The sequence below is a fragment of the Rutidosis leptorrhynchoides genome, chromosome 11 (genome assembly GCF_046630445.1).
Source record: "Rutidosis leptorrhynchoides isolate AG116_Rl617_1_P2 chromosome 11, CSIRO_AGI_Rlap_v1, whole genome shotgun sequence".
In the NCBI taxonomy this organism is placed as follows: Eukaryota; Viridiplantae; Streptophyta; class Magnoliopsida; order Asterales; family Asteraceae; genus Rutidosis; species Rutidosis leptorrhynchoides.
Genome location: NC_092343.1, coordinates 28,089,204 through 28,112,995, shown reverse-complemented (window position 1 = coordinate 28,112,995; position 23,792 = coordinate 28,089,204). Strand labels below are relative to the sequence as shown.

Genomic DNA, 23,792 nt, shown 5'->3' with positions numbered 1-23,792 from the left:
CTTTTGCGGATATATATTCAGAGGACATGTTCATGTTAACAAGAAACGAAATCAATTTGTTGATCTCTTAGGACAAGAGACTTAATTAATGGCATATACCTATTCTTACTTTTATGCGCCCAAGTACCTTTCAAGGAAATTAACTTACTTCTGAGCCCTCGAGTCTCTTGGAACTTCGATACGCTCCTTCTTATTCAAAAACGGTACCATTGTTGGTCACTCCTCAAACTTTCGGGACGAAATTTTCTTTAACAGGTGGGTAATGTAATGACCCGGATTTTTCGACTTGCTTTTGTCCTTTGTGCCTTCACGAAACTGCGTATATGTGCGTACTGAGCTAGTTTATGCTCTGGGATCTTATTTAATGGTTAATTACTTTCATTAATACCTTACAACGTGCTATTAAGTGTGTAATCACTTAACTTAATTCCTGAATGCTTTTACGACCGTTGGTGTCACTGACGTTTGAAACGAGCTATGTACTTGGTACACGTTTAACTTTGGTCATAATCGGAATATTCTGACTACGTAATACTAATTGTTATTTTATAATAACAATTACTTGGGTTTTTGGATGCTTAATTACGCTTAGTAATTTACTAGAACACACTAGTTAGTCTTGTTGGACTTTCTACCTTGTTGGACTTTAGCCCACCCTACTCTAGCTAGTGGACTATTTAATTAGCCCAATTATTAATGGATTATGACCCATTTATATATAAGACAAATGCCCATTTATTAGAGGGAACATACTAGCATTTTTGTTAACCATAATCACAATTGTTGCATTAGATCCCAACATAAGCACCAACTTTAGACAACCATTAACCAAAAAGCAAAAGTTATCCCCCACGTGTCCCCCCCAAAACCAACAGCCATGAGGGCCTCCCCACATCCATTCCCACTATAAATACAAGCCTTAGCTCACCAATTTCACACTTGATCTCATTCACAATTTAAACACACTTACTCTCTTATTTTCTCTCTAGTCTTTCTCACTCTAAAAAGTGTAAGTATTAAATTTTCTTTCTCTTCTTCTTCTTTTCCTAGTCACGAAATCATCATCATCATGTAAGATTAAGCTCTTTAGCTTTTTGATCTTGTTATATCTTGTAGATTCAAACTTGGATTTGAATCCTTCAAGAACATGGAAGATTCAAGCTTTCTAGCTTGGAATCTTCACTTATTTTGTTAGATCTAAATCTTTTAGCTTATAATCTCTTTATTTTGTTGTAAAGATCAAAACTTGTGTTTGTGGTCTTCATGTAACTTGAAGATCTAGCATCATGCTTCAAGGATCTTCAAGTGAAATGTCCCGTTCATATTGATTATAAACGTTCCATATTAATTGATTTCCTCGCGAGGTTTTGACCTCTTTATGAGACGTTTTTCAAAGACTGCATTCATTTTTAAAACAACCATAACCTTTATTTTATCGATAAAGGTTTAAAAAGTATTACGTAGATTATCAAGTAATGATAATCTAAAATATACCGTTTACACACGACCATTACATAATGGTTTACAATAAGAATATATTACATCAAAAATAAGTTTCTTGAATGCAGTTTTTACATAATATCATACAAGCATGGACTCCAAATCTTGTCCTTATTTTAGTATGCAACAGCGGAAGCTCTTAATAATCACCTGAGAATAAACATGCTTAAAACGTCAACAAAAATGTTGGTGAGTTATAGGTTTAACCTATATATTATCAAATCATAATAATAATAGACCACAAGATTTAATTTTTCAATATACATCCCATATATAGAGATAAAATTCATTCATATGGTGAACACCTGGTAACCGAAATTAACAAGAAGCATATAAGAATATCCCCTATCATTCCGGGAAATCCTTCGGACATGATAAAAATGAATTCAAAGTACTAAAGCATCCGGTACTTTGGATGGGGTTCGTTAGGCCCAATAGATCTATCTTTAGGATTCGCGTCAATTAGTAGACTGGTTTACTAATTCTTAGGCTACCAAGAAAAAAGGGGCATATTCGGCTTCGATCATTCACCCATATAATGTAGTTTCAATTACTTGTGTCTATTTCGTAAAACATTTATAAAAATTGCGCATGTATTCTCAGCCCAAAAATATAAAGGGTAAAAAGGCAAATGAAACTCACTTTCACAGATTTTTACTTCGTCGGGAAGTAAAACTTTGCCACTGGTCGATTCACGAACCTATAAAAAATATGTACATATATATCAAAGTATGTTCAAAATATATTTACAACATTTGTAATACGTTTTACTGTTTTAAATTTATTAAGTCAGCTGTCCTCATTAGTAACCTACAACTAGTTGTCCACAGTTAGATGTACAGAAATAAATCGATATATATTATCTTGAATCAATCCATGACCCAGTGTATACACGTCTCAGGCTAGATCACAACTCAAAGTATATATATATTTTTGGAATCAACCTCAACCCTGTATAGCTAACTCCAACATTACTGCATATAGAGTGTCTATGGTTGTTCCAAATAATATATATACATGGGTCGATATGATATGTCAAAACATTTGCATACGTGTCTATGGTATCCCAAGATTACATAATATATTAGAATACATGTATAATACAATATAAGTTAGCTAGGATATGATTTGTATAGAATTGTTACAATATTTCCCGTAGCTACAACAACAAAAAAATATCCAATCTTGTTTTACCCATAACTTCTTCGTTTTAAATCCGATTTGAGTGAATCAAATTTCTATGGTTTCATATTGAACTCTATTTTATGAATCTAAACATAAAAAGTATAATTTTATAATCAGAAATATAAGTTACAAGTCGTTTCTGTAAGAGATAGTCATTTCAGTCGAAAGAACGACGTCTTGATGACCATTTTGAAAAACATACTTCCACTTTGAGTTTAATCATGATTTTTGGATATAGTTTCATGTTCATAAGAAAAATCATTTTCCCAAAAGAACAACTTTTAAATCAAAGTTTATCATAATTTTTAATTAACTAACCCAAAACAGCCCGCGTTGTTACTACGACGGCGTATGTCAGGTTTTACGGTGTTTTTCGTGTTTCCAGGTTTTAAATCATTAAGTTAGCATATCATATAGATATAGAACATGTGTTTAGTTGATTTTAAAAGTCAAGTTAGAAGGATTAACTTTTATTTGCGAACAAGTTTAGAATTAACTAAACTATGTTCTAGTGATTACATGTTCAAATCTTCGAATAAGATAGTTTTATATGTATGAATTGAATGATGTTATGAACATCATTACTACCTCAAGTTTAGTAGGTAAATCTACTGGAAGTGAAAAGAAATGATCTAGCTTCAAAGGATCTTGGATGGCTTGAAAGTTCTTGAAGTAGAATCATGACACGAAAACAAGTTCAAGTAAGATTATCACTCGAATTAAGATAGTTATAGTTATAGGAATTGAATCAAAGTTTGTATATGAGTATTACCTTGTATTAGAAAGATATCTTACTATAAATAAGAAAGATTTCTTGAGGTTGGATGATCACTTTACAAGATTGGAAGTAAGCTAGCAAACTTGGAAGTATTCTTGATTTTATGAAACTAGAACTTATAGAATTTATGAAGAACACTTAGAACTTGAAGATGGAACTTGAGAGAGATCAATTAGATGAAGAAAATTAAAGAATGAAAGTGTTTGTAGGTGTTTTTGGTCATTGGTATATGGATTAGATATAAAGGATATGTAATTTTGTTTTCATGTAAATAAGTCATGAATGATTACTAATATTTTTGTAATTTTATGAGATATTTCATGCTAGTTGCCAAATAATGGTTCCCACATGTGTTAGGTGAATCACATGGGCTGCTAAGAGCTGATCATTGGAGTGTATATACCAATAGTACATATATTTAGTATTGTACGAGTACGAATACGGGTGCATACGAGTAGAATTGTTGATGAAACTGAACGAGGATGTAATTGTAAGCGTTTTTGTTAAGTGATGTGTTCTAGAGGGTGTGTATGAAACGGCTATCAGTTTTATATTTATTTAATACAAGAAATCACCTTAATTAAACTAAAACACAAAAGGCAAGTATTTTTTTTTTTTTTTTTTTTTTTTTTTTTTTGAAAGGCAAGTATACCTATCATGTAATAATATAGCTAAGGTAGAGTACGGGAGGTCGAACCGTGGACACTATTATTGGGTGTCTTACTAGTTCAAATTAGTTAATTAAGTAGTTAAACTAGATTTAGTGATATATCGTAATTATAGGTAACTTTGGGGGTTTTTACCGTTTAATGACCGGTTTGTCGATTTTAAAACTTAAGTCACAATTAAAACCTAATGCAAAATATAACTTAATTTAAAGTGTAAAGTAAATGACGATAATTAAAAGTACAATAAATTAAAAGTGCAATAAATAAAATGACAGTAAATAAAAGTACGATGAGATATAAAATAAAGGTATTATGCTTATTTAAACTTCCGTAATCATGATGTTCGACGTGTTGATTTTAATTTATTACTATGGGTTAATTGTCCTTTGTCCTAGATTATTCGATATGTCCATACGTTTTGTCCATAATAGTCCATCGATCATAATTATAAAGTGCGAGGGTCTTCGTCAAATTATCCTTATACTCGAAGTCAAATATTCCAACTAATTGGGGATTCGAACTGTAACAAGGTCTTAATACTTTGTTTAATGAATACACCAGGTTATCGACTGTGTGTAATCCAAGGTTTTAATACTTTGTTAACAATTACACTGATTACCCTTGAATGTAATCCACCCCTGTTTTAATGAGTCTAGTAACTATTAAATCATCCCCGTGTCCGGTCAAATGAACAATAATTCGTACTTATAAATATCCCGCTCAGCGTACCCGATTAAGCGTATGTGGTTATATATAGATACGTCAAATCATAACCTTTATATTAAATTAATGAGGTATCGTTTAGTTAATATAAAGCCCATTAATAGCCCATAGTCTAATTTTCACAAGTGTCGATCTTTTGTCCAACCCCCAATTATGGTCCAAAACCCAATTATCCCGTCTTTAATATTTAGTCTAACATCACGATGACCCGGAAATTTCTGATCAAATTTAAACTTAATGTTTGTATGATTAACATTTCTGATGCGATAAGCAAAGTCTGTAAAACTGAATCTAAAATTTTTTGAACTACTTTCATATATTCAAATACCTTTCGGTTGTTTTCGATGATTCGCGAACAATTATATGTAAATAGATACATATATACTATAACTTGAAAAGGTAACAATGTATTAATTGTTTGATACCGTACATTAAACTTATTGGTTTAAATATCTATTTGAATATATATGATAAGTTGAAATATTTATTATTAAAATTTATTTATAAATAACTTCCAATGTGTATTTAAAAACTGATTTATGTATATTAAAAAGATATATACATATATATAATTTCAAGTTATTTAGTAAACGATAGTAACATTCGTTTGTTAATTCGATTGATATTTAGATAATTGAACTAAAACGTTTAAGATGAACAAGTAAAACACTAATTTGCTACAGTATTTTCAAATTGCTACAGTACCCAAAATGCTACAGTGTTTTCGAAAATCACTATTTGCTACAGTGAATTGCTACAGTAAAAATTGGCTTTGCTACAGTGTGAAAGTTAGGAGTATATCAAGAATCAGAACTGGATGAAGCATTTTTCACAATCTTTTGAAAATAGGAAATGAGAAAGAAGATGTAAGAGTGATGAAAATAATGCAACGGAAGAGGTCAATTTATAGCGAAATATCAAACATAGCAATCGAGGCAAATTACGCATTTAATCAAAAGAAATCTTAATTTCCTTAAATTTCGAAGAATCAAATCTTATTTAGATTATGAAGTAAAAATGCTACAGTGTTTTCGAAAATCACTATTTTGCTACAGTGAATTGCTACAGTAAAAATTGACTTTGCTACAGTAACTGTGCTACAGTAAAACACTATTTCAAAATAAATAAAAAATATATATATATATATGTATATGTATATACTACGAGACGATGATTTATAGAAGCAAATAACCAAAACACTTAATTGATTAAAGCTACATTTAGAGTAACGTAGTTATCAATGATTAAGTTCATATTTTGACAAAGGTACGAGTCACGAAACGAAAAGTACTAGTTTTCTCAGCGTACGAAAGGGCGTTCGAAAAACCTGAACCAGGACATAAGTCGAGTGACGACGTACGACTTATTGGAACAAAAATTACAAGTCAACTATGCACATAAATTTAATATAATATATAATTAATTATATAAATTATATATATTATATTTATATTTATTTATTATGTCGACAAGCTAGATTACAAAAACAATGTGAGTTGGAAAACCCACCCATGCGATCGCATGGGATTTGGCCTAGGAAGCCATGCGATCGCATGGCAGTCTGGTCCAGGCCACATCTATAAAAGCCGATGTTTTGTGCTTCTGATTTCATTCCTACTCCGTATTATATTTATTAATTATATTATTATTATTATTATTATTATTATTATTATTATTATTATTATTATTATTATTATTATTATTATTATTATGATTAATATTATTATTAATCTTAATATTATAAGTAGTATTATTATTAATTAGTATTATACATAAAATACTACGACGAGGTCATGAGCGTGTCATTTTCAAAATGGTTTTCAAGCGGGATAGAGTTAAGGAAATTATGGGTTATTGCCAAAGAGATTATGGGTAATGTTCGGGGGTATATTTGTGAATCAAACCTAGTGTTTATCATCTCCGTTGCATCTACGTACTTTCCTACGATATTGAATCTCAATATTGATACGTTGAAATCTACGGTTATTTGGTAATCCGTGTTTCAATCACATTTTGGTGAACGACTTTATATGCTGCTAAGGTGAGTTTCATATGATCCCTTTTACTCAATATATTTTTGGGCTGAGAATACATGCGACTGTTTATAAATACTGAAAATACTAGATTTATATGCGTGAGTTTCATTGATCCCTTTTTAATTGCTTTTGCAATATATATTTTTGGGCTGAGAATACATGCAAATGCTTTATTAACTGATTTACAATACTTATATGCGTGAGTTTCATTTGCTCCCTTTTTAATTGCTTTTGCAATCTATATTTTTGGGCTGAGAATACATGCACTTTATTTTAAACGCAATGGATACAAGTACATACTAAATTCTACACCGAGTTTGAACCGAAAATCCCTTAGCTTTGGTAACTAGTAACTGCCGGTTATAAGAACTGGTGGGCGCGAGTAGTTGTATATGGATCCATAGGGCTTGATATCCCCGTCCGAGCTAGAGCACTAGCCTTTTAACGGACGTATGCTATTTGAGAAGCGTACACGTTGGTTTGCGTGTATTATTAAGATGACTATACAAAGGGTAAAAATTATATATACGTTAAGTTTAGTTACCAGGGTGCTCAATTTCGTAGAATATTTTAATAAACGTTTCTGGATTGAACAACTAAAATCTTGTGATCCACCTTTATATACAGATTATGCGAAACATAGAAACTATGAACTCACCAACCTTTGTGTTGACACTTGTTAGCATGTTTAGTCTCAGGTTTTCTAGAAGTCTTCCGCTGTTTGCTTATATGATAGACAAGCTATGTGCATGGAGTCTTACATGGCATATTTTTCAAGAAAACGTTGCATTCACCAAATCATCACCATGTATCTTATTTTGACTGCATTGTCAACGGAAGTACTGTTGTAAACTATTATTTACAGTGATTGTCTATATGTAGAAATCATCAGATGTCGAAAACCTTTGATTTAAATATTCATATTTGGTTTGCCTTTTCAAAAGAATGCAATGTTTATAAAACGTATCATATAGAGGTCAAATACCTCGCAATGAAATCGATGAATGACGTGTTTGTCCATATGGATTTGAAGCGATCGTCACATAGTAGGAATAAGCTCATTTTTTTCATTTGTGATGACAGTCATGCCACCCTTCTTAGGTACGCATTGAACTGGGCTTACCCATGGACTATCAGAGATTGGATAAATTAAACCTGCATCAAGCAGTTTAATAATTTCTTTCTTAACAACATCTTGCATATTAGGATTTAGTCTTCTTTGGCGTTGCACATATGTTTTATGACCTTCTTCCATAAGGATTTTATGTGTGCAATACGAAGGACTTATTCCTTTAATATCATGAATTTTCCATGCAATAGCTGGTTTATGAGCTTTTAGCACAGAAATGAGTTGAGATTTTTCATTTTCAGTAAGAGAAGACGATATTATTACAGGTAATTCGGATTCACCATGTAAATAAGCATATTCCAAATGGTTTAGAAGTGGCTTTAACTCTAATATCGGTGGTTCTTTTATCGATGATTTATATCGATATCTATCTTCTTCTTTTAGTATTTGAATTTCTTCTGTTGTTGGTTCATATCCATTAGCCATAAGTGTAGCTAACATTTCAGTTTCATCAATTGGTTCAGTTCCTTCTCCTAAAGAACATTTTCCTGTTCCTTGTAATTCTGGAAATTCTTCTAACAATTTTGCATGTGAATCTATAGTTTGAATATAATAACATGTATCATTTGCAGATTGCGGTTGTTGCATGGCTCTATCAACTGAAAAGGTGACACTCTCGTCCTCTATACTTAGGGTCAGTTTCTTATCAAACACGTCTATTATTGCTTTAGCCGTATTTAAGAATGGTCTTAATAATATGAGAGGAACTCGAGAATCTTCTTCCATGTCCAGAATAACAAAATCTACTGGAAATACTAAAGTACCAACTTTAACTAGCATGTTCTCCATTATCCCTCTAGGATATTTTACTGATCGATCGGCTAGTTGTATGCTTATTCGTGTTGGTTTCAATTCTCCAAGGTCTAGTTTAGCGTATAGTGAATATGGCATTAAATTTATACTAGCACCTAAATCTGCCAATGCTTCTATTGAACTAAGACTACCCAAAAAACATGGAATTGTGAAACTTCCTGGATCAGATAATTTTTCTGGTATGTTATTCAACAGTACTGCAGAACAATTAGCATTCATAGTAACAGCCGAGAGTTCTTCCATTTTCTTTCTATTTGTGATTAAATCTTTCAAGAATTTAGCATATCTAGGCATTCCTGAAATCACATCAATGAAAGGAAGATTGACATTTATTTGTTTAAACATATCCAAGAATTTGGATTGCTCGGCTTCAAGTCTCTCTTTTTTCATTTTACTCGGGTAAGGAAGTGGTGGTTGGTAAGGTTTAACATAAGGTTTAGCCTTAATTGTGTTATCTTCATTAACCTTTTCAACTACCGGTTCTGTTTCCTTATCTTGCTCAGATTGTGGTTCTTGTGGAGTAGGAATAGCTTCATCAGAGATTACAGGTATTTCAGGTGGTTTAAGTGTAATACCACTTCTTGTGGTAATGGCTTTAGCTGTTTTATTCCGGGGGTTAGTATTTGTATCACTAGGTAAACTTTCCGGTTTTCTTTCACCTATTAACCTTGCTAGGTTGCTTACTTCTTGTTCTAAATTTTGAATCGAAGCTTGTTGATTTCTAAATGCTTGAGCATTTTGTTCATTGGTTTGTTTCTGAGATGTGAAAAATTGCATTTGAGATTCAACTAGCTTTGACATCATATCTTCTAAATTTGGCTTTTTATCATCGGTTTGTGGTGGTTTGTTTTGAAAAATAGGTTTTTGCTGATTGTAAGTATTATTGGATACTTGTAGATTGCTAGGACCTTGTTGGTTGTTGTATGGAACATTTCGATTATAATTCTAGTTTTGATTGTATATTGGTCTTGGCGGTTGTAATTATTTTGATAATTATTTCCAGGCCTTTGGTTTATGTATGAAACATTCTCTCTTTGTTCCATTGTTGGTTCAATACTGAGACAATCTTTTGTCAAATGTGGTCCTCCACACTGCTCACAACTAATTCGTATTGAGTGAATATCTTTAGTCATCTTTTCCATTCATCTCTCGACAGCATCTATCTTTGCAGAAATGGAATCAAAGTCATGGCTAGAATCGGCTCTAGCTGCTTTAGATGATCTAACGATATCTTTTTCTTGATGCCACTCATATGAGTGGGAAGCAGTGTTATCAATAATTTTGTAAGCGTCAGTTGTGGTTTTCTTCATAATGGAACCACCAGCTGCTATATCGATGTCTTTTCTTGTAGTGATGTCGCATCCTTGGTAGAATATTTGTACTATTTAACAAGTGTCTAAACCATGTTGCGGACATCCTCTTAATAACTTTTCAAATCTTGTCCATGCCTCATAAAGAGTTTCATTTGGCTTTTGTGTGAACGTAACTATTTCACCTTGAAGTCTCACAGCTTTAGATGCCGGAAAGAATTGTTTAAGAAAATTTTCAACTAAAACATCCCATGTATCAATCGCCCCTTCAGGTAACGATTCTAACCAATCTTTGGCTTCTCCCTTTAAAGTCCAGGTAAATAACATGAGATAGATCTGTTCATCCTTAACTTCTCTGATTTTGAATAAAGTACAAATCCTGTTAAAGGTACGAAGATGTTCGTTTGGATCTTCCTTCGGCGCACTACTAAATTGGCATTGATTAGTTACCATGTGTAGGATTTGTCCTTTGATTTCATAATCTGGTGCATTAATGCCTGTTTGAGTGATTGTGTGACCTTGGCCAGTACGTTTAGCTCGCATTCGGTCTTCCATACTTAGAGGTTCCAGATTTTCCATGATTGAATTTGTTGAATCTGAATCACTAGAGGATTCTGATTTAATGGTTTCTTCCTCGACAATCTCTGTTTGAATGATTGGCCAGTGGATCAGGATCTTGGAATTGTCCCTCCGGATTCTCAATTGTGATATTGGGTTCAAAAAATGGATTATCGAAAATTTGAGTTGGAGTACTTGATTGACTAGATGACAATTCTAAAGAAAAATCAACGGCGACACTATTGGATAGATGTCTTGATCGAGTTACATGTGGTGAACGTACAAAAGGTGGTGAACGTTTTGCTCGGTGCATTCACTGAATATCCTATTAGTTATAAAAGATAAAAATTATATAAGTTATCAAATTAATAAACTTTTTTGCTTTTGCCCACGTTTCGAATAGCCAATAGATGCAGCAGGGAGCCAGAACCCTTTAAATCGGAAGCTCACAACTCAGCCACTAACAAATCTAACTATTACTACGAAGCAGAAAATTTGGATGTCTATCAATTCAACCACTTTAAATAATTTTTCGTTTGAAATTTTAGAGAAGAAATAGAAAATTCTATGTCCTAAAAACTAGAGCGTCGATAAATAAGAAAGAAAAAGATTGCGTCGAAAAACGTCAAAAAAATAAAAGGTCGAAAAATAAAAATAAGAAAGTAGCGCGTCGAAACTTAAAAGGGATTCTAAACGAAAAACGGCAATTACTTAAAATGATACTAAAATTTTAACACGGCGTCGCAAAATTTTAAGCCACCTAAATCTTAGTCTAAAGAAAAAGCACTTACGGATTTTTACGGCAAAACCTAAAAATCTAAAAGTATAAAAATAACTATGGCAAAACTAAACTTAATACTAAAAGTTGTAACTAGAGTCTAAAAATCTAAAGGTAATAAAACTTAAAATAAATATTTTTTTTTTTGAATTTTATAGACAAAATCTTAAATATATATATATATATATATATATATATATATATATATATATATATATATATATATATATATATATATATATATATATATATATATATATATATATATATATATATATATATATATATAAATTTTTTTTTTTTTAAAAAATTATAATTATATTTTTTTTATATTTTTTTTACGATTTTAATATTTCTTTTTAAGGATTTTAATTTTTTTTTAAAATTTTTTTTTCTTTTTTTTACGAAATTAATAATTTTTTTTTTTAAAAAACTTTTTTTTAACTCATTTGCTATTCATGAATAGTAAATGAAACGAAATTAATTAATTTACTATTTACATGAAAGCAATATGATATAAATTATTAATTATAAGTTACATAATATACCCCTGAAGTATTTAATAAATACGACTTTTTAAAACTTTACGATTCAAATTTGATTCAAAATTATTATTATATTATTATATTTTATTTCAATATTATTATATTATTATATTTTATTTCAATATTATTATATTATTATATTTATTAAATTATTATATTTAAATTAATATATCTTTAATCAATCCAAAACTAAAAAAAACTTAAATACCCCGTGAAGACACAAAAAGTGTCCCCGGCAGCGGCGCCAAAAACTTGATGTGTTCTAGAGGGTGTGTATGAAACGGCTATCAGTTTTATATTTATTTACTACAGGAAATCACCTAAATTAACCTAAAACACAAAAGGCAAGTATACCTATCGTGTAATAATATAGTTAAGGTAAAGTCCGGGAGGTCGATCCGTGGACACTATTATTGGGTGTCTTACTAGGTCAAATTAGTTAATTAAGTAGTTAAACTAGATTTAGTAATATATAGTAATTATAGGTAACTTTGGGGGTTTTTACCGTTTAATGACCGGTTTGTCGATTTTAAAACTTAAGTCACAATTAAAACCTAATGCAAAATATAACTTAATTTAAAGTGTAAAGTAAATGACGATAATTAAAAGTACAATAAATTAAAAGTGCGATAAATAAAATGACAGTAAATAAAAGTACGATGAGATATAAAATAAAGGAATTATGCTTATTTAAACTTCCGTAATCATGATGTTCGACGTGTTGATTTTAATTTATTACTATGGGTTAATTGTCCTTTGTCCTAGATTATTCGATATGTCCATACGGTTTTGTCCATAATAGTCCATCGGTCATAATTATAAAGTGCGAGGGTCTTCGTCAAATTATCCTTATAACCGAAGTCAAATATTCCAACTAATTTAGGATTCGAACTGTAACAAGGTCTTAATACTTTGTTTAATGAATACACCAGGTTATCGACTGTGTGTAATCCAAGGTTTTAATACTTTGTTAACAATTACACCAATTACCTTGAATGTAATCCACCCCTGTTTTAATGAGTCTAGTAACTATTAAATCATCCCCGTGTCCGGTCAAATGAACAATAATTCGTACTTATAAATATCCCGCTCATCGTACCCGATTAAGCGTATGTGGTTATATATACATACGTCAAATCATAACCTTTATATTAAATTAACGAGGTATCGTTTAGTTAATATAAAGCCCATTAATAGCCCATAGTCTAATTTTCACAAGTGTCGATCTTTTGTCCAAACCCCAATTATGGTCCAAAACCCAATTATCCCGTCTTTAATATTTAGTCTAACATCACGATTACTTCGGCTTAAATAAGCATAATAATAACTTAGCTATGAGACATTAATAAAAATAATTTAAACATAACTTGCAATGAGTATTAATAGCGTAGTGTTACACGGACAGAGTTTCGACTTACAATCTTAAAACATTCGCTAACAAAACCTTATTATTATTAAACTTTAATATTAAAATTATAATATTAATATAAATATATTGAGAGAGTAAGAGATTTAGAAAATAGAAAAGGTGTATCTTTCATTACTCCGTAGTCTCGTTTTATAGGCAAATGATGAATTTGAAATTTTCACTTATGACCCCTTAACTATGCTCAATTAACAACTTTTTATTATTTATTATTATTCTTATTATGAATTATTTAAATATTATATTACATTCTTGTGCATAGTTGAATTGTACTTTCAGCTCCGTTGCGTCGAGCTTTGAAAGTTGGTTCATGTCTCGGTTCTGGATTTTCGAACGCCTTTTCGTATAATTTAATATCTTGTACTTTGAATTTTGCGGCTTGTACTTTTGTAATTTTGAGACGTTTCTCATCAATAAATTGGACCACTTGAATTGTACTTTGTACTTTTTAGCTTTTTGGTCATTTGCGTCTTCAAATCGTCGAATCTGTCTTTTGTCTTCACCTTTTATTATTTAAATGATAATTACTTGAAATTAGAACAATTACAACTAAAAGCTTGTCTTTCTTGAAGGATAATGCTATGAAATATATGTTCGTTTTTTGCATTATCATTAAGTAGAAATATTTTGATAAGTGTCTTGAAGTCTTTCAAAAGTGTATGAATACATATTAAAACACTACATGTATATACATTTTAACTGAGTCGTTAAGTCATCGTTAGTCGTTACATGTAAATGTTGTTTTGAAACCTTTAAGTTAACGATCTTGTTAAATGTTGTTAACCCAATGTTTATTATATCTAATGAGATGTTAAATTATTTTATTATCATGATATTATGATATATTAATATATCTTAATATGATATATATACATTTAAATGTCGTTACAATGATAATCGTTACATATATGTCTCGTTTCGAAATCCTTAAGTTAGTAGTCTTGTTTTTACATATGTAGTTCATTGTTAATATACATAATGACATGTTCACTTATCATTTATCATGATTAAACATAGTGTAACAATATCTTAATATGATTCATATATAATTAGTAAGACGTTGTTATAACGATAATCGTTATATATATCGTTTCGAGTTTATTAATTCAATAAACTCAATTTTATGTATATAACTCATTGTTAAAATACCTAATGAGATACTTACTTATCATAATATCATGTTAATTATATATATAATCATATATATGTCATCATATAGTTTTTACAAGTTTTAACGTTCGTGAATCACCGATCAACTTGGGTGGTCAATTGTCTATATGAAACCTATTTCAATTAATCACGTCTTAACAAGTTTGATTGCTTAACATGTTGGAAACACTTAATCATGTAAATATCAATTTCATTTAATATATATAAACATGGAAAAGTTCGGGTCACTACATCAAGAACATCCAAGATTCAAGCTTTCTAGCTTTGAATCTTCATTACTTTTGTTAGATCTAAGCTTTCTAGCTTATGGTCTCTTTATTTTGTTATAAAGATCTAAACTTGTGTTTATGATCTTCATGTAACTTGAAGATCTAAGCTTTATGCTTCAAGATCTTCAAGAACACCAAAGATTCAAGCTTTCTAGCTTTGTAATCTCATAACTTGTGTGAAAAAGATCCAAGTTCTCTAGCTTAGGGTTCCATTACTTTATTTGATCAAGTTTATGTTCATACTTGTTTGATTGAATGAAAGTTTGTAGCTTTAGTTGTAAATAGAACTTGTATTTGTGTTAAGACTAAGAATATGATGTAACATTGGTTCATCATCCTTCTAAAACTCTTAAGTGAGTTGTATTCTTACTTGGTCTTAACATTTTGTTTGTTGATGGTTGAATCTTGGTCAAAGTGATGCTAACACATCAATGAGTTGTACACTTGAAGCTTACACGCATCAAGGATGAGAACCGTGATGATCATCAAGCACCAAGAAACCCACCGGAGCATTTGTTTGCTGTTTTCGGGGTCTGATCAGACTCCTGGACTTCTGTAAAACAGATTTTCAGATAGTTCGCTTCGAGTAGATGACTTTTCATTTAGGCCTCGCCTAAATCCGATATACGCTTTAGGATTTATTTCCTTCCGAAAGTCACTACGCCTTTGTAACGACGTGCTGAAAATTCTGACCTACTCGCACTTAAACCGTCACAGTCAAACGAAGACGAGTTAGGTTCTGAAAATTGGTCAGCAGTTAGAGGACTCACATACGGAGCCTTGGTCACTGACTACGCGTCTTTTCGATTTGTATAAAGGTCGTAGCAGCTGATCGAAGTCAGCCTTTTGTTTCGATCTCTATTCTTGTTAAACTTACTTAGCTTTTATGAATGATGATGATGATGATGATGACACTTAAACTTAATTCATTCACTTTTAAACTTATGGGGACAACATACAGACTTAGTAACCTTTGACTTAGTTTGACGACCTTTCGGACCGACTTACTACTTGCATATGTTTCATATCAACTTTTACTGCGTATACATTGTGAGTTATAGCATCCCTTATTACTTTTTACTATTTTTGGGACTGAGAATACATGTTCTTTACTTAAACTTTATATATGTATGGGTTACAAAACGGGTGTTTAATACTTCGAGGACAAACGCACTCGCCAAGTGCACTTTTAGGGGGTGATATACATACGTTAAGTCTAGTTACCGGGTGCCCACGGTTAAGCATATACTTTTCATACTAATTTAAACTACTGGTTGAAGCACTGAAATCTCGTGGTCTACATTACTTTACTGATTACAAACTATAGCTCACCAACATTCGTGTTGACTTTTAAGCGTGTATTTCTCAGGTGTTTAGACGATGCTGCTTCTGCTGTTAGACTTGCTGTCTTGGTGTTATAGACTTGCTGTTATGGACCTGCTGTGTTAGATTTCTGCTGCATTACTTAGAGATGTCTCAATCATGAAACTTTTATTTTGCATTCGTAACTTATGTTATTTTTAAACAATGACTTTGTAACGACCTTTGGGTCACATACTTATGTTAACACTTCTACTCATAGGAAGCATGTTATCTTTTGTAAAACGCCATCTTTTTATGAATGCAAAAATGGTTTTCAAACAACATATAGTGTTTGACCTTGTAATGATCCTGTTGTTGATGAACCATACACGATGGTTTTGTACGGGGCGTCACATTTGGTATCAGAGCATTGGTTGTAGGGAATTAGGTTGCGTTAGTGAGTCTTGACCGAGTCGAGTAGGATTCGCTAATAGGACTAATCTACAACTTGCTTGTTTACCTATTTCTGCGGAACTGCTGCATGCTACTATATTATATTACTACATGTTACTGCTTATTACTACTGTATGCTATTACTTACTTCTACTGCTATATGAACTTGCTGCATGCTACTGCTTACTTTCGCTACTGCATGCTACTATCTGCTTTTAATTGCATGATACTTCTGCTTAATGCTGTTATTACTGCCATGCTATGTACTGTTGTAGATGCTCTAGGCTGCTGTAGTTACTATGCCTGATTACGTGCTTGCTACCCGTCTGCTTTTCGCTGTACCGACTTGGAGAATTTATCTTTCCTAGTTCAGATGTTTTTCTGAACCCTTTCCCGCTCGTCTAACCCTAAGAATTTGTATTGTAATCCACCTGTTACTACTGTTCCACCGTTCCAGAGATCGAAACATTACTTCACGCAATCTAGGAGGAGTACCCCTCGGAATACACGCCCACTAAGTTTGATCCTCGGAGGAGGAGATATGCGAGGACTTGTCGGAGTAACCGCACCCCGAGCTCACCCTAATTAGCCACGTACAACATATGAACATTAGAAGGATGTTCAGTTTCTACAAGATGGCTCTATCCCGTACACTTTCATGACCGTCACTTAACTCTTCCATTCTCCACCACTACTCGACGATCTAACGACACTGCTGAACTTAGGTCCATAACACTCTTAGGCATTGGAGAAGTCGGGAAGGCATCTTCTTTCACAAGGTCAGAGTGCCTTCTACTGATGCTCAGCCATACCCGAAGACTTGGGAGTCACCTCAAGACATATCGTATTACTACTTGCGACACGTACAACTCGACACGAGACCCAGATTAAATTTCCAGAAAGGAACCTAACGACGTTACCTGAACCCAAACATTTTGAAGAAATTTAGGGACATTTAGGCATTGATGCATATCTACGGAACCTATGCACCCACACCGAGAAACCATGAGATTAATTATGTAGATCTTCTTTTGAGATTGCATAGATAAAGCACCGTTAGATGAAATTGAGTAGAACTGGAAGTGATCACGTTACATTGACCATATGGGATGATATTGGAATGAACGTACGATTTAGTACAATATTGTGACGCCAGGCCAGCGTGATTATATTGAAGTAAATCATGTAGAAGTCCCAATATCACTATATAAGGAATATGAAGCGATTCAAAGGAAATTTTGGTAGGAACCACTTGAGTATATGCATTATGGTCTGTTAGAGGTAGGGAAAGAATAACCACTTAGCCCAGATACTGTACAAGGGCCTTGATTGCAGAATTGATAACCTGAAAATCTGTTATAGATATAGACACCCTGGACACTTAAGGAGAAAGTTCACAAATAGGAAAAAACACTGAACTTACTTGCGGTAGAGCAATCGTTATGGATACTCGCATGGATCCTGATTATAGTTAGGGTACAATTCGTCACAACGTTTTATTGTCTTGAAGTTGTTTAATACTAGAACGATAGAAACCTTATATCTAAGAACCTTAGTAAGCCATTAACAACCATGAGAGCTAAGTATTCTATAAGACAAGCTAATGGTAAGCTGACAGAGATAGAGGAATGATTTAAGGTAGTACCTTAAAATTAACAGGTGGGTCATTTGGAGATGACCTCATGTCAACAAAATTTGGAAGTTTTAAAGTAGTAGTTGGAAAGGATTAGTTACCTACACACAAGCAGATGTTATCTGAGAAGATTGATAGAATTTTTCACGGTAGTATAATAAGATTTGGTTGGAACGAACCTTAAGATTAACCTAACACCCATCAATTTGGGAAGCTTGATGTAATGGTTGGAATGGACTTTAGGATTAACCTAATACTCATCAAGTTAGGAAGTTTGATGCAACAGTTGGAATGGACTTTAGGGCTAACCTAATACTCATCAAGTTAGGAAGCTTTGTTGAAATAGTTGGAATGGACTGACTTTCAAGGATGAAAGCGAAAGTTATTTATAGTAAGAAGATTATTCGTATACCTCGCGAGAATGGTGAGCCATTAATAGGTTACGGGGAGAGAAGTAGCCCGAAGCTGAACCTTATTAGTTGCATAACAACAACCCGAAATCTCACAATGGAAATGAGAAGGAATAACAATGGATTTCATCACGAAGCTACCGAAAACGGTAGGCGATCAGGACACTATCTGAGTTATCATTGACCACCTCACCAAATTTGCTCACTTTCTAGCCACGAAAGAAACCGACGCAATGGACAAACCTGTGCAACGATACATAAAGGAAATTGTATCCCGTCACTTCAGCGATTCAGATTCTATTTTAAGGACTAGCCAGGAATCTTATTCGATACTCATTCTTACGCGACTCTAAATCCTAACTTATTCTGAGAGATTTCTTATTTGATGATAATCACACCACCATCCTTCTTACTTCGATATGAGTCATACCAGTTAGAAATTTTCCAAAATCAATGAGTGGTTAATTCTCATCCTCATACTCTCCCATTCGTATCTCACTTATAAGCAACAAATTCACACTTAAGCATTTTTGGTCAAAGGACTTATGCCCTACTAATAGTCATCAACCACATTTAAATTCAACAGTTTTCATTACCTCGTAACATTTTTTGCTCAAATATCACCCGAGATTTTCAAAAGTCTTTTACTCGATTCTCATCAATCTTTTTCCAACTTGTAACCTCCGAAATATGAAAATTTTGTTTGCCAAAATTTTACTTACACTATTTTACTGTGCGATCCCCTCAAAGCTTAATAAAAATAAATTTATTTTATTTGCCATTCGTTCAAATTTTGAAATTGTATACGTTATATAAATAAAGTAAATAATTACTTCTTTTTGACTAATACATATGAAATTTTACTTTCACTTTTACAAATCAAATCTTTTATTCAAAAGACATTTTACCTTGAATGGTACGTGTTGTACATAACCCTAGTTTGCTAAGAACTTCATTTCTTTTCTTACATTGTCACCTTAAATGATTTCTATAAAATTTTCGTTGCTTGTCATATAAAATTTTCGTTGCTCATTCGTATCCATGTCATCATGAAGACTGACAACTGTCGAAATTAAGAGATTCATGTGTGTGTGTATGTGATGAAGGCACTTACTACCACATCATGCAGAGCCTACGGGCATCCACTAACACTTAAACCATTCAAAATTATTGCAATTACCCCAGGGATCTTATTTGCCGCACCTGTTGGAGCGATGCTCTTTCTTACATAACTCTAAGTCCTGACCTATTCCAAGGGATTCTCATCTAGCGATATTAACACCATTAGTATTCCAACTTTAATATTAGCCATAACCTTTTTGGCATTTTGCAAAGTCAAGAAGCGATTAACTTTTCATCCTCATGCTCTATCCTTCATACCTCACTTTTTAGCAACGGCTTCGCACGAGAACATTTTTGGCCCAAAGACTTGTGTCCTGATGATTATCAAAACTACATTTAATTCATTAGTTTTCATTACCTAGTAACATGTCACTTGATGATTCAAAGATTTTTCACTCAATCTTTTTCAACTCGTAACCTCTGGAATACGAAAAACTATGTTTATCAAAAATTTTACACGTTTATCTGTGCGGTCCTCACGAGATTTATGGACACATGAAAGTACTAAAAACTTTTCTGTCACTTATGCGATTTATAAAATCATATATGTATTAATTTATCCTTACTTATTTTTGTTAGTACATACTAAGTTATACCTTCAAATTATTTAAAAATCGCTCCTTTATTGAGTTGTTTAACTTAAGACAAATAGTTTTGTGCAAAATGGTACACGTTGTACATACTTCAAAATTTACTAAGAACTTCGTTTTGTTTACGTTGTCACATCAAACGTTTAAAGGTTTTTCAAAACTTCCTTGGTAGATTTTATTAAAGGTTTTCGTATTAGACTACACCATGTATGGACCACACTTTCTCTCGCCCTCCGTTAGGGATGAAACTTACCATTAAGATCTTTGTTAAAAACTCTTGAGCCACTTTGGATGGCAATTTTATGAAATTTCTTGGGAAGTCTTTGCGCTCATAGAATATTCCTCTTAAGGTTAGACATGGCAAAAACGCGGCCCGATAAATTAGTTTTCTGAGGTACACTCGGTGGTCACCCCATTTTAGGAAAGGCATTAGGTAGCTTTCTACTCTCAATATTTTACGGCTAATCGCAACACCCTCGTAAACATCATCTCTATGAATCAGTGTATTGAGGCACAAGAAATCATTTTTGGAGATTCTTTTCACTTGGAGTAAACCATTCTTTATGACCAAGAGTTCACGTATCTTCTCATTCGTGCATCCCCTTAAGTATAAGGATAATTTTAGAATGAGCCGCTCAAAGAGTTCACTCTCGTTCAAAGATCACACCTTTCGTGCGATTTTCTTTCGGAAATGTAATATAACATACTTTGAGAATCTATGAATCTTGTTGTCCTCTTGGAAGGGGACTACTTAAAACATTTACGACACTGATGTGGATACTCTACATAGTTCTTCCTTCATTGATTGCAACTATATGTTGTTCTAGTTAATGTTAACCCTAACTTCAACATGTAACTGAAAGGATAAAGTTACATTATGGAACTGTGCTTTCATTCCATTCAAGGATAAGATCACATGCATCATGGAAAACTGGGTGATATCTTTCATTATTCTTTCAGACCGCCCTGAAGACACTATAAATAATTATGGCTGGCATTGCATGTAAGTCTAATTTGTCACTCTCAACTAAAAATTTCAAATTCATTTATTCCAATGAAACGTTTCTTAAATATCGGGTTCTTTATGCCTATGGTCTCCTTCCGAAATTAAGGGGGTTAGTAAAATCCGTGGCTGACATTATCCAGACATCAAATCGCATGGTCATGATCACCATGCTCTCCATTCTATCTATCAGCTTTATATTGCGACATAAGCGCTCAACATTTCAGAGGAGTTTGGTAACATATATAATGCATTTCACGCATCCAGCTTACTGAAGATGCCTGTAAGGCTAAAAACATCATCTTTCCTTTTGCGGATATATATTCAGAGGACATGTTCATGTTAACAAGAAATGAAATCAATTTGTTGATCTCTTAGGACAAGAGACTTAATTAATGGCATATACCTATTCTTACTTTTATGCGCCCAAGTACCTTTCAAGGAAATTAACTCACTTCTGAGCCCTCGAGTCTATTGGAACTTCGATACGCTCCTTCTTATTCAAAAAGATACCATTGTTGGTCACTCCTCAAAATTTCGGGATGAAATTTTCTTTAACAGGTGGGTAATGTAACGACCCGGCTTTTTCGACTTGCTTTTGTCCTTTGTGCCTTCATGAAACTGCGTATGTGTGCGTACTGAGCTAGTTTATGCTCTGGGATCTTATTTAATGGTTAATTACATTCATTAATACCTTACAACGTGCTATTAAGTGTGTAATCACTTAACTTAATCCCTGAATGCTTTTACGACCGTTGGTGTCACTTGACGTTTGAAACGAGCTATGTACTTGGTACACGTTTAACTTTGGTCATAATCGGAATATTATGACTATGTAATACTAATTGTTATTTTATAATAACAATTACTTGGGTTTTTGGATGCTTAATTACGCTTAGTAATTTACTAGAACACACTAGTTAGTCTTGTTGGATTTTCTACCTTGTTGGACTTTAGCCCACCCTACTCTAGCTAGTGGACTATTTTATTAGCCCAATTATTAATGGATTATGACCCATTTATATATAAGACAAATGCTCATTTATTAGAGAGAACATACTAGCATTTTTGTTAACCATAATCACAATTGTTGCATGGGATCCCAACATAAGCACCAACTTTAGACAACCATTAATCAAAAAGCAAAAGTTGTCCCCCACTTATCCCCCCAAAACCAACGGCCATGAGGGCCTCCCCACACCCATTCCTACTATAAATACAAGCCTTAGCTCACCAATTTCACACTTGATCTCATTCACAATTTAAACACACTTACTCTCTTATTTTTTTCTCTAGTCTTTATCACTCTAAAAAGTGTAAGTATTAAATTTTCTTTCTCTTCTTCTTCTTCTTTTCCTAGTCACGAAATCATCATCATCATGTAAGATCAAGCTCTTTAGCTTTTTGATCTTGTTATATCTTGTAGATTCAAACTTGGATTTGAATCCTTCAAGAACAAGGAAGATTCAAGCTTTCTAGCTTTGAATCTTCACTTATTTTGTTAGATCTAAATCTTTTAGCTTATAATCTCTTTATTTTGTTGTAAAGATCAAAACTTGTGTTTGTGGTCTTCATGTAACTTGAAGATCTAGCTTCATGCTTCAAGGATCTTCAAGAACATCCAAGATTCAAGCTTTCTAGCTTTGAATCTTCATTACTTTTGTTAGATCTAAGTTTTCTAGCTTATGGTCTCTTTATTTTGTTAAAAAGATCTAAACTTGTGTTTTTGATCTTCATGTAACTTGAAGATCTAAGCTTTATGCTTCAAGATCTTCAAGAACACCAAAGATTCAAGCTTTCTAGCTTTGTAATCTCATAACTTGTGTGAAAAGGATCCATGCTCTCTAGCTTAGGGTTCCATTACTTTGATTGATCAAGTTTATGTTCATACTTATTTGATTGAATGAAAGTTTGTAGCTTTAGTTGTAAATAGAACTTGTATTTGTGTTAAGACTAAGAATATGATGTAACCTTGGTTCATCATCCTTCTAAAACTCTTAAGTGAGTTGTATTCTTACTTGGTCTTAACATTTTGTGTGTTGATGGTTGAATCTTGGTCAAAGTGATGCTAACACATCACTGAGTTGTACACTTGAAGCTTACACGCATCAATGATGAGAACCGTGATGAGCATCAAGCACCGAGAAACCCACCGGAGCACTTGTTTGCTGTTTTTCGGGGTCTGATCAGACTCCTGGACTTCTGTAAAATTGATTTTCAGATTTCGCTTCGATTAGATGACTTTTCGTTTAGGCCTCGCCTAAATCCGATATACGGTTTAGGATTTATAGCCTTCCGAAAGTCACTACGCCTTTGTAACGACGTGCTGAAAATTCTGACCTACTCTCACTTAAACCGTCACCACGGTCAAACGAAGATGAGTTAGGTTCT

General features: G+C 32.8%; 1 non-coding gene across 1 annotated transcript; it reads left to right on the top strand.

Annotated features, from left to right (window-relative positions):
* The first annotated feature begins 10,230 nt into the window (after positions 1–10,230).
* Positions 10,231–10,337, top strand: LOC139878949 (small nucleolar RNA R71). Its single transcript, XR_011769809.1, has one exon. It is a non-coding gene; the product is annotated as a small nucleolar RNA R71 (small nucleolar RNA).
* Positions 10,338–23,792: the final 13,455 nt, after the last annotated feature.